Genomic DNA, 11,108 nt, shown 5'->3' with positions numbered 1-11,108 from the left:
CATCTGATGTTGCAGACTAAATTAAAAAAATATTTATGGATATCATTCTCATTTCAGCTCTCTCTTGTAATACTTTTTGCTTTTGTAAGATAGTACTGTATCCAAAAATCATTACAAGCTTATTAGTGCTGTTACCGCAATGAAAGAAAATGGTTATTTGAAATCTAGGCATTAGTAAGGAAACACCCTAATATTCTTTACTTTTCTGCGAAATCTTCTTGGTCGACATATTTTGTTATCTTTTCGGAAGATTAGAACTCTATTCAAGCATCTCCTGACAATGATTCACAAGTGGGATGTCTGTGTTGGCTTGAAGAAGTGGTCTTCCCTCTGATTCTTTATAAATCAAACATATGTTTAGATAGATATGTCAGACCCAGTCTGTATGGGTAGAATAGAAGTTCCCATCCATTCTTATTTTTTCTGCTTAGAGACATTTTGTTTGGAGCTGTGTGTTATGTTGAATGATTTATTTTCCTGGACGTTTGTTATGCAGTGCAAGACATACCTCTGATTGAGATTCTAGCTGATATATATATATATCCATTATCAGACAGTACATCTCACTTGATGATATGTGTCAGAGGAAAAACAATCGTTTGTATGCATCTGAAGTCTGATTAGTGAAATATGTAGCTAATTGGTAATGTATGCAATGGAAGGGGAAGGAACTGGCTACTCTACTCTATTATCTCCTGGCTTAGTTGCCTCATACGTAGTGCCATTGTTGGTAGGCTATCACTTGTGAGATTCAGACCTGTCTTCGGATAGTTGACTAAACAATAAGCTAAGATGCTCAAAAGCTACATAGTGTAGCCTATTGCATGACGATTTCTATAGAAGGGATCATGGTTATCCAACATGACAACAGATTTTGCTATACTGCATATCTTTGCATAAAGAGTAGGCCTATGAAGAAGATTGGAATCTCTGTCCAGAACACCATACAGTCCAGATCTGGGACTTTCTGAATACTATCTGTTTGAGAATCATAAAAGGTCATATGCTAAGTTAGCATTTCGAGACCTTATAACTCGTCCACGTACTATATTCTTACCTGCATGATGAGTTGAGTTCTGTTGCAAAGATGAGCAAACAAAATTGCATTAATTGTAATGATAATTTCGTGGAGAAATAAAGAATAGTATGAGATTCCTGTAATATGAGCGTGTTTCTGTTAATTGCTTTCTTTTGACACGTTTTCAGTACATTCATTGCACTTTGTATGATCCTTGTAATTCCATTCATGCAATTTTAGAGACTTTTTAATGTAGGTTTTTGTGCTTGTAGCCTACGTAACACACTTAGTTGATTAAATAGGGAACTGTGTGTCTGAAATGCAGTGATAAAATTCTTTGGAAACAATGGAAAAACTTATCGTAGTCCTTATTTCAAATCGTACCGATACTCTATACCTTATGTATTTGTGTGTAAGCATGTGTGTAAGTCTATATAGGCTAACTTATGCATAAATGTATCAGAATAAATTGGTAAATAAACTAGAGAAGGAATTGCTGAAACTATATTTAAAGCTGTTGTACCTATTGATCAGGGAAAGTGAAGGATTTCCATAGTAGTAAGATTGGCATCTCATAGATTTTCAGGATATAGGCGTACCGGTATTGAAATTAGGAGATTGCACCAAATGCACTAATAAATGGGCATGACCAAGATGGATGTAGCTAATATACCGGTACTGAAATTAAATAAAAGTTACTTATGGAGAGATTATTGTGCTGTATTTAAAATTGATCATGAATGATGTTAACATTGGCAACAGGAATATTATGTATGGTTTGAGTTTTACAGTGAATCATCTTCATGAAAAGTGATTCAAATTTTATATACATGTTAGATATAACAAATCTATAGGTTGGTTTTTAATATCAATACAGGATTCTGGCATCCCTAATTAATATAGTATATGTTCCATTAGTGTAATAGATGTGTTATCTTCAAATAAGCAAAATGTGTTCGGTTATGTGATATTTATAGGTTAGGAAAAGACTGCTTTGGAAAACATAGAGTACTGCTCTACATTGCTTGGGTGAGGAAGTAAGAGAGAATGTGTGAGTTGAAGAGAAATCTTGGGAATTAACGATCAGAATGTTTGTCTGCACTACACTAAAATAAATGGAAGAGAACTACAGATTTGAAGATTTCATTTGATGAATAGAATTGTATATAAATTTAACAAAATTAAATAGACATGGTGTTTTAGTGATAAAAGATAAAGTCAATTGTAATGATAACAATAAGAATAATAAATGTCTATTATGATGATTGTAATAATTATCATAATAAAACCATACTCTTATTGAACAGCTAGAAACCTTAGATTGTGCAATATACTTTTCTAAAATAGTATTTGATAGGCATGCAGGAATGGGGTTATGAAAATTAAAATGGGGATTGGGATAAGACGGACAGAATTACTCACGCCTCTGAAGAAGTTTAGTCAAAAATTACATATAAAAATATATCTCACTGTAATTGTAATCAGCTTAAACCACTTATTCGCGCGTTATGATTACGATTAAGGACATTGTTACAAAAAAAAATTTTAACATGGAGTCTCTCTACGATGGTGTTATTCTGTCGATGGCATTCAAAAAGAAATAAAACGACAGCTAGAGAATTTCGCAAATATTATATCCCATCTTTTACCTTAAAAATGGGTTTTCAACTGTCATTCACTATATAATTATGTATTTTAAAAAGGGGCATGATTCCCTTAAACGAAGGACATCTCTTCTATCTATTTTTATGCTTGAAATTGCAAGTAAGGGAGCCATAAATTATGTAAGACTTTGATGGCAATATTAATTACTTGATTGTCGTGGAAATTTATGAAGTCTTTTGTTGGATGAATTTTGTGACATTACAGAGGAGCATACTACTTCCTTGTTCTTTAGTACCGGTACTTGTTCCATTAGTAGGTCTACAATTAGCTAAAATTACTAACAGTACTGTATGATTACAAAAAGGAATTAACCATAGATTGGTGTTAAATTTTTTCATATATCTCGAGTATAGACCAATCAAATTATAACAGTTAAAGATAAAATGTATTTTAATTTTAGTTACATGCAGGACATATTCCAATATTAAACGAGATTGAAGATAAAATAAATTTCAGTTCTGTTAAAGAAGTATTGAATCAATGCATAGTGAATGACGTGAATAGTCGTTCACTTACTATTCTCGTTTGTTATTATGTTGTTTTTCGAAGTATGGTTCGTAATATTTGTTACGAAATCAGCGTTTAAGGGGAGGTGGTACACCCTATCTCCGCAATGTTAAATTTGCTATCTTTATTCTTGATTTTCTCTAAAACTACCAATCCTAAGGCGATGAAATTTGGTACACTAATATATTGACGGTTTCTGTACTGATTGATATTTTTGTAAATGGATCAGGACACATACACATTATACTTTGTCCTGCCTTGGTGTACTACCTCCCCTTAAGCAGTTTATTGAGAAATTATTTTCATTTTCAGATTTTACTATGTGACAAAATCAAAATCATCTCGGGTATAAGATTGTATAGGCTGAAAGTTTTTTTTGGGGTTGAGGGGGAAGCATACCCTAGATGAAACAAATTAAGTAAATGTGAGTGCATTCCAATGATTGTATGAAAAAAATAGATCAGTCCTTAAAGAAACATAAGATCTTAAGTAAGATATTTGAATGAAATTTGTATAAAATATAAGCCGTAGTAATGTTGAAGTATGAATGTTAATGTTGGCCAGTGAGATAGATAAGATAAGCTGCTATGATAAACGAAAAATAAAAACGAGTGAAATTAAATTATTGGTAAAAATCATTCATTAGTTGGATAACAATCCATTATTTACCAAACACTGTCTTTAATTCATAATTGAACGCAAACATCTTTAATTAAAAATTAGAACAAGGAAACATACATTGATTCCAATATACTCTAGGACTGTAAAAGAAAAAGTAATAAACGACTACCGAAACAAAAACGGAAATTACTTATTTCCAATTTTCCTGACTTCAAAATAAGCTTGAAGGCGTTGTTGTTGATGATGATGATGATGATGATGATTATGTCTACATCTGAAAGGAGAGAATAATGTGAATATGACGTCTACATTTCATTAGAAATACTGTTCTTTTGTACAATTTGTTCCTGCATAAAATTCGTTTCATCCCTTCATATAATTTTTTAAAATCTGAAATAGTAATTTTCGCCATTTTATTACCATGAAGTTAAAATCTTTTATTTTTATTGCGCAACAGTTCACAGCTAATTTTTATGTACTTTCTGAGTTATTAAAATTGTTGTTTAAACAGATCGAATTCTGATCTTACCTCTCTCTGGGTTGCACTCAGCTTATAAGTTACAAAAACTGAAATTTAGTCATATTTAAGTTCTCTCTCTCAGTTTTCTATCATTTAAATGTTCTAAATCTTTCGATATATGTTTGGTATTATTGTAAATACTCTTTTATTTTAGCACGAACTGTTTAAAAAATAATAATATGAAATATTCAACTGAGTAGCATACATGCTTCTTTGTTGTTCTTTTCTTCCCATTCATTTCTCCAGAATTTCTTTTTTTGTTTTAACTATTTTCATAATGTAATTTCAAATTACTTTAGTTTATCTTACACTGCTTGTTATACAGGATGGAAGTGAAATAATCTTGTAGATTGAAAGGGACAATAGGGTAAAGTAGACGCAAGAAGAGCTTGCCACGGTAAGCTGCGCGAACTTTCGGAAACGTTCGGGTGCACTTGACCTCGCTTTGATTCGATTGGCAAACTGTCGACAGTTCTCAGTCGTCTGTTGGCTTGATGTTTCGATTGAGATTTATCACAGCACATGTAACGTAATCTAAACCTTGTTGCAGAGTAACTAGTAACGTAACATTGTTAAAAATACAGAAACACGATTTTTTTACATATAAAATCACTGAATGAAATTACAAAGATGTTATAAGAAATATGTAATTGTTGAAAATACAGAAATACGAACTTTTTTACATATAAAATCACTGAATGAAATGACAAAGATGTTATAAGAAATATGTAATTGTGTAATAATTGATATTTGATAAATAAAACACTAATACTACTGTATGTGATTTTATTAAAATGTTCCGATAACTAGGGTGCTGTGGTCGGTTTATTTTAATCTGTTTGTTCCCTAAAAAGGAATCCGTTTGTTTATTATGTTTAGGCCTGTTATATGTATGCTATTATCCTTCCTGTACTCCATTTCCCTGTTTTGTTCGTTCCCCACATTTCTCTTTTGTGGCCTGTTTTTGTTTTCACTCTGTGTGTTATGCTTTGTCCAATGAGGCAGTCCCGTTATTGGGAAAGCTGAAAGAGTGTCTTTCTTATTCTCCTTATGTTACGAGCGGAGCCTGTTTCGTTTTTCATTAATTTATGAACGTTATAAATAATTCCCTAGTTTGACTGTGTAACGTTTTATTAGCACTTCCTAATTTAGAGCGAAACAGGGGGCATTTTTAAGTACATAGGATGTTATACAGAACTCTGTTATTTAACAAACACACTTTGAACTCCATAAAACTCCTGATATCAGGGATAAAACGCAGAATATGTAACGCAAACGCTAGCTTCTACCTGCTCCGCACAGCAACACTCCACGATATGAACAGTTCAAGACTGCGCTTTCGAATGCGCTCTATAATCAGCATTAGGTGATTCATAGCAGCCCTGTAACGAGCATGGCAGCGCGAGGACCAAATATCGTTCTCTGCGTATCAGTCAAATGGGCAAGCTTTCTTTGCGCTTCCTCTACACTTAAATAAATAAAAAACGTATATTATGTTTTGTGATTAAATGCACAGTTAATTAGAAAATTAAGTTTGAAGTTTCAGCAAAATGACAACATTGCCACACACTCTTCTCGTAATACAGATGTAAGAGGTCAACGATCTCGGCGTGTCTTGCTAAGTGAGTTGTTCTCTGGCGCTGTGTTGCAACCAACTCGTATTGTGCAGTGGCTTGAAATTAGAGGTTTTTTAAATTAAATTTACACGAAAACCGTTCACACTATTGAAATACGCCAGAGGGATAAATTTTTCTTTATCATTATTATTTTATTTATTATATGGACAAAAATCACGATCCTATTCGCAATAATTACCAAATAAGAGGTTGTTAAACATTTGAGAAAAAAACATTTTTTATTCTGGGAGGAAAAAAAACTATGAACTTTCCACCAATATGATGTTATAGTCTTTTGTTACATAAAAGATGAGCTATTCACTCTGAAAACCTGGAGCTATTTCACTTTTACTCTGTATAGTCATTTAATTAATTTTAAAACTAGAGGTAATGCTTCTTTTTTTAGTTTCAGATACCAGTATACAAAAATATGAAAAACAAATTGTAAAACTATAAAAATTTGTAAAAATTGTAATTGTAATGTTGTAAAATTTTGACTTGTTCCACATCTTAAAGCTTCATTACTCATGTAAGATTTATGGAATAAAATAAATGAATGAATGAAAAATTACGTCCCTCATCATACCTAAATATTCAGTTTACTTGCATTCTTTCAGCTAGGCTCTCATGAATTTTTTTTCTTCTTTCTTTAGACAGCATCTATTGCACTTAGAATTTTTTTTTCTCTTTTTTTATTACCAAATTTTCATACATGTAATAATACTAAAATAGACATGATCTTAAAAGTTTAATCAGACCTTCTTTCTGAACGTTTTTACAATTTACATAACTGTTTTTTTTTCTTTATTTTTGAAGTCTTCTTCTTTAAAATATAACATATAACGAAGCACCTAAAAGTACCGGTACTTATTTCTTAAATTATATTGTAAGTTAGTTATCGGCGTCGTCGTCAGCGTCATCATCATCATCATCGTCATTGTTGTCGCCGCCGCCATCGTCGTCATCATCATAATCATCATCACCATCATCATCATAATCATCGTATATTGTCTGTATATATTTTTTTAATTCTTGAAACAAAAATGGTGTTTATAAAGCATGTTATCATAATCTAAGTTTGCTACGTTGCCATCACTGGTGTTGTTTAACTAGTGCTCACCTCAAATGTCACAAACTTCATCCAACAGAACAGACTTTAAAAATATTTCCATTAGACTTCAAGTAAAAAAAAGCCACGAGTCTGCAACAAAAAGTTTGAAGCTGTCCCAAATTTCTAGGTGTTGCATGCACCCTTGTAACTTTGCATATATTATACATAATTTTTTTACTGCACTTAGATGACTATCATTATTTTGGTATACTGATAAGAGATACTATGCATTCTGAATTATTATTATTATTCTTATTTTTTTGTTTTAAGTTTTGGCATATTGTTACGTGTTTGCCATCATCTGTTTTCCATTCACAACTGTTTTGGTTTTATTATAATATAGGAAATACAGATGGGGAGATTAAGAACTAAGATTCCTTTGCTTGTTGAATAACATGATTGCACTGACTTGATAGAAATTGTCTGTTAGTCACGTAACTGAACCTCCATGGAGCACAAGACATCAATAACATGCCTTCTTCTGTCCATTACACTGACTGGAATATAAACAACAACATATCTCTCAGTTTCGTTTAGTTTATAACATCATATGACTGTTTTCATCTAGAATCTATAACTTTTTTAATCACTCACCAGGGGTTTACTATTCATCTTGTAAAGTTTACATCACTGTTGAACTTATTAGTTGTTTTGGTGTGTTGGTCGTTGACAGGATGATAACTGGTGTTGGTGTTACACCCCACTGTTGAAGACATTCTTTCAACATGGCTGTTTCTTAGAAGAGAACAGTGGTCCATTCTACTGAGGTACAGAGCAGAAATTTCACATTTTTAATTAAAAAAGATTGTTCAATAAATAAAAAGACGTTTTATGTGTCTCTTACAACAGTAACAAACTTAATATCTCAATCACCAATGTTCCCTCTTAAACTGTGTGGATGTACATGTGTTCAGTAACCAATATGTTCCTGTGCACACTGAATTGGTGTCAACTAGCTTGAATTTCATTTTGAAATCATTACTGGAAGCACTTTTAAAGCGCTATGCAGTTGTCATGATGTGTAAAAAACTTTCCAGAGCAGTAACACATCCACACACTTCTAAAACAGATTAGAGGGAACATTTCCAGTCATATGAAATTTCTATTTATCAGGCTGAAGTGACATGTTAAAAATACATTATACAGTATCACAAATTAAAAAAAAAAAGACATAAAAATTGTCTTTACTGTTAACTGCACATGGTATGTGTGTTCATGATTTTAATTTCAGATCTAATTTAATGAATTAAAATGCAGTGGCGGCTCGTGACTTAAAATACAGGTGAAGCTTTAAACACTCGTAAGCATAAAGTTTCGGGTAAAGTGGGTTAAATAATTTTCTGTGGAAATGGAGTTCTGTTCCCCAGGTGAATACACAAGTTAAATTCTACAAGTGGGTGTGCAAAAAACAAAACAATACTAGCATTTGATGCGTTTTATTTGTGTAGAAAATTATTTTCAATAAGGATCCGAAGTTTAATTTTCATTGTCTCAAAATTCATTTTTATGACATCTCCCTGTACCCAACAGCCATTGATATGATTTATTGGGACAATTTTTCAATGATGTCATGCAATTCCCATGGAGTTGCGGAGATAAGTCTTTATGTGATTTAGTGTAAACATTATTCACTCATCACAAACACCTGTTGATGTTAATGTCGAAACTAGAGTACTATACGTTTCGTGCAATAAGTGTTTGTGTCAAAGGAAAATTATTTTGAAGAATCCGGGGACTTGGTTAGAAATAGGAAGTTCAAATTTAACATTAAATTGAAAGTTATGAAATCTTATATGAAAATATAGTTATGCTGAAAACATGATTTGAAAATTTAAGAGGTGAAGTGCAGCTTCACTTGCTTCACTTGAGGAACCGCCCCTGTTGAAATGTGACAATCGTATCTTCTGGCAGGGGCGGCTCCTTGAGTTGTAGCAAGTTTGTGCTACAACCGAAAATTTTAGAAGCCATAAACTGCTTAAAATAAGAGTTGAAGTAATTTAGTTCTGTCTACTAGATCATGAAAACGTGATTAGTTTGCTTCGGAGAATTGTGCGAATCATTTGCAGGAGCCTCATTATTGATTCCCCAGAGTGAACGAACATACTTCTTGTACTCTTTACTTATAGGAACAGGGTGGCTCTTAGGACCCTTCCTGGGGCAATGGGATGAGCAAGGGCTTCTCTAGCGCAGTTTTAGAGTTGTTGGTAAACGAAATTCTACCCATTAAGGCCCACAGACAGCCCAGTTTTTAGATGCCATGGACCAGAAAAAAATTTGCTCCTTCTCCGACCAACAAACTTATGTAAATTTTAGACATTTAGCAGTCAAACAGTAAAATGTGGCATGTAATAACAATTTAATATACGCTGCTATATAAAACACGCTTCTGTGAAGGAGATAAATAGTAAAAATTTATTTGTAGCTCCAATTTTTTTTTTTTTTTGATTTTCTCAAAATTTTGCTGTCCCTACGAATTTGCTGCTCTGGGCCTGGGCCCGGGTAGCAGAAGCTTAAGGTTTCTTCATGTTTTTATTTTGATACTGTATTGCAATTATTATATTGTACCGTAACTTTTTTTTATGAACTGTATTTGGTCACAATAGGGTACCAACTTAAGAAATGGTTATTGTCACCATAACGGATATATTCTGTAGGACCAAAAAAATTAATTTTTACGTAGAACTTAAGAAATGCTTTGATTAAGCAGTGATTTTTACTGCATATGATTTATTTTTAGTGAATTTCAGCAATTTTAAATGCATACATAGTTATTTTCTGATTTTGAGTGCACGAACGTCTGCAATCTAGTAATCTTTCACTTGAATTGAAGAGCGACTAAGAGACGAGAGAGAAAATTTTTTGTGGTTTATATTTTTTACAGCTGATGCTGTAAAATAATGAAATAAATTCTGTATTTATGTAATTTCTCAGCATAAAGTGTTCGGAAGTAAATTCGAAGAGTATACAATACTTTGTTGTATTAAAATTAGTAACTGAACAATGTATAACCCGGCAAAGTGAACTTCCGACGCAAAAAAATATGTGCAACAACACGCTGTGACGTCATCATATCGTAACATAAACCAGCGAATAGGGATTATAAAGAATGGACACTGAGCGAATTTTCCTGTGTTTTGTTTCTCTGTGTGCCAGTGTTTAGTTCCCCTTTCAAATGCTAGAGGTTAGTATAATCGAGCGTACGCTAAGATAATAATTGAGAACAGAGTTGAGACACAGGATCCAAACATCGCCTACCTTATTGCATAATCCAGTAACGCTTTGCTTCAAATAAATTCAAATTAACAGCTTTTCCTTATTTCTCAGTGACAAACTAGTTGTAATAATAATTTTTTTATATTTCAGATATAATAAATTATATTATAAAATAATATAATACATTATAAAATTATGTATCAAATTCGTTTAATATTTATATATAATATAATATAGGGATATGGTTTTACTTCTCATAAGAGTTTTGTTTTTCCATTTTCAGTGCTATCAAATCATTACCGGTACATATTTCAATTGTTGTTGAGGTCAACGTCTCAACTCTCATTATAAAGGAACTCTAGAGTCTAGACATTACAGTTAATGACGGATTTATTATTTTATGGATCCAATTTATTTTATTTGAGTACATAATGTACCTAGATGTATTAATTATATGTGTTATATTTCCGCTGTGTCGACTGCTAGCTGGTGTGATGTCAGCACCAACTCTAGGGAGAAAGCAGAATCTCACGCTCTAGCTGGCTTGAAGGTCATTGAAATCAGTCCGGCTACATCAAAGGTACCAACGCGAAGTGTCCATTCTTTATAATCCCTATTCGCTGCATAAACAGTACTGTCGACTGCAGTGCCCTGACGTACGAGACCAATTCGGAAGTTCGCCTTGCCAGGTTATAATTATTGTGGTACTAAGTTTTTCGATTTTAAATAATTTTTTTACTTGGTTATTCAACGACGCTGTGTCAACTACTGGGTTATTTAGCGTCGAAATATAAGATTATATTATTTATGTAGACATATGCAATGTTCCAGTACTTC

This window comes from Periplaneta americana, chromosome 4, assembly GCF_040183065.1.
Source record: "Periplaneta americana isolate PAMFEO1 chromosome 4, P.americana_PAMFEO1_priV1, whole genome shotgun sequence".
Classification (NCBI taxonomy): Eukaryota; Metazoa; Arthropoda; class Insecta; order Blattodea; family Blattidae; genus Periplaneta; species Periplaneta americana.
This window is presented reverse-complemented; position numbering follows the sequence as displayed.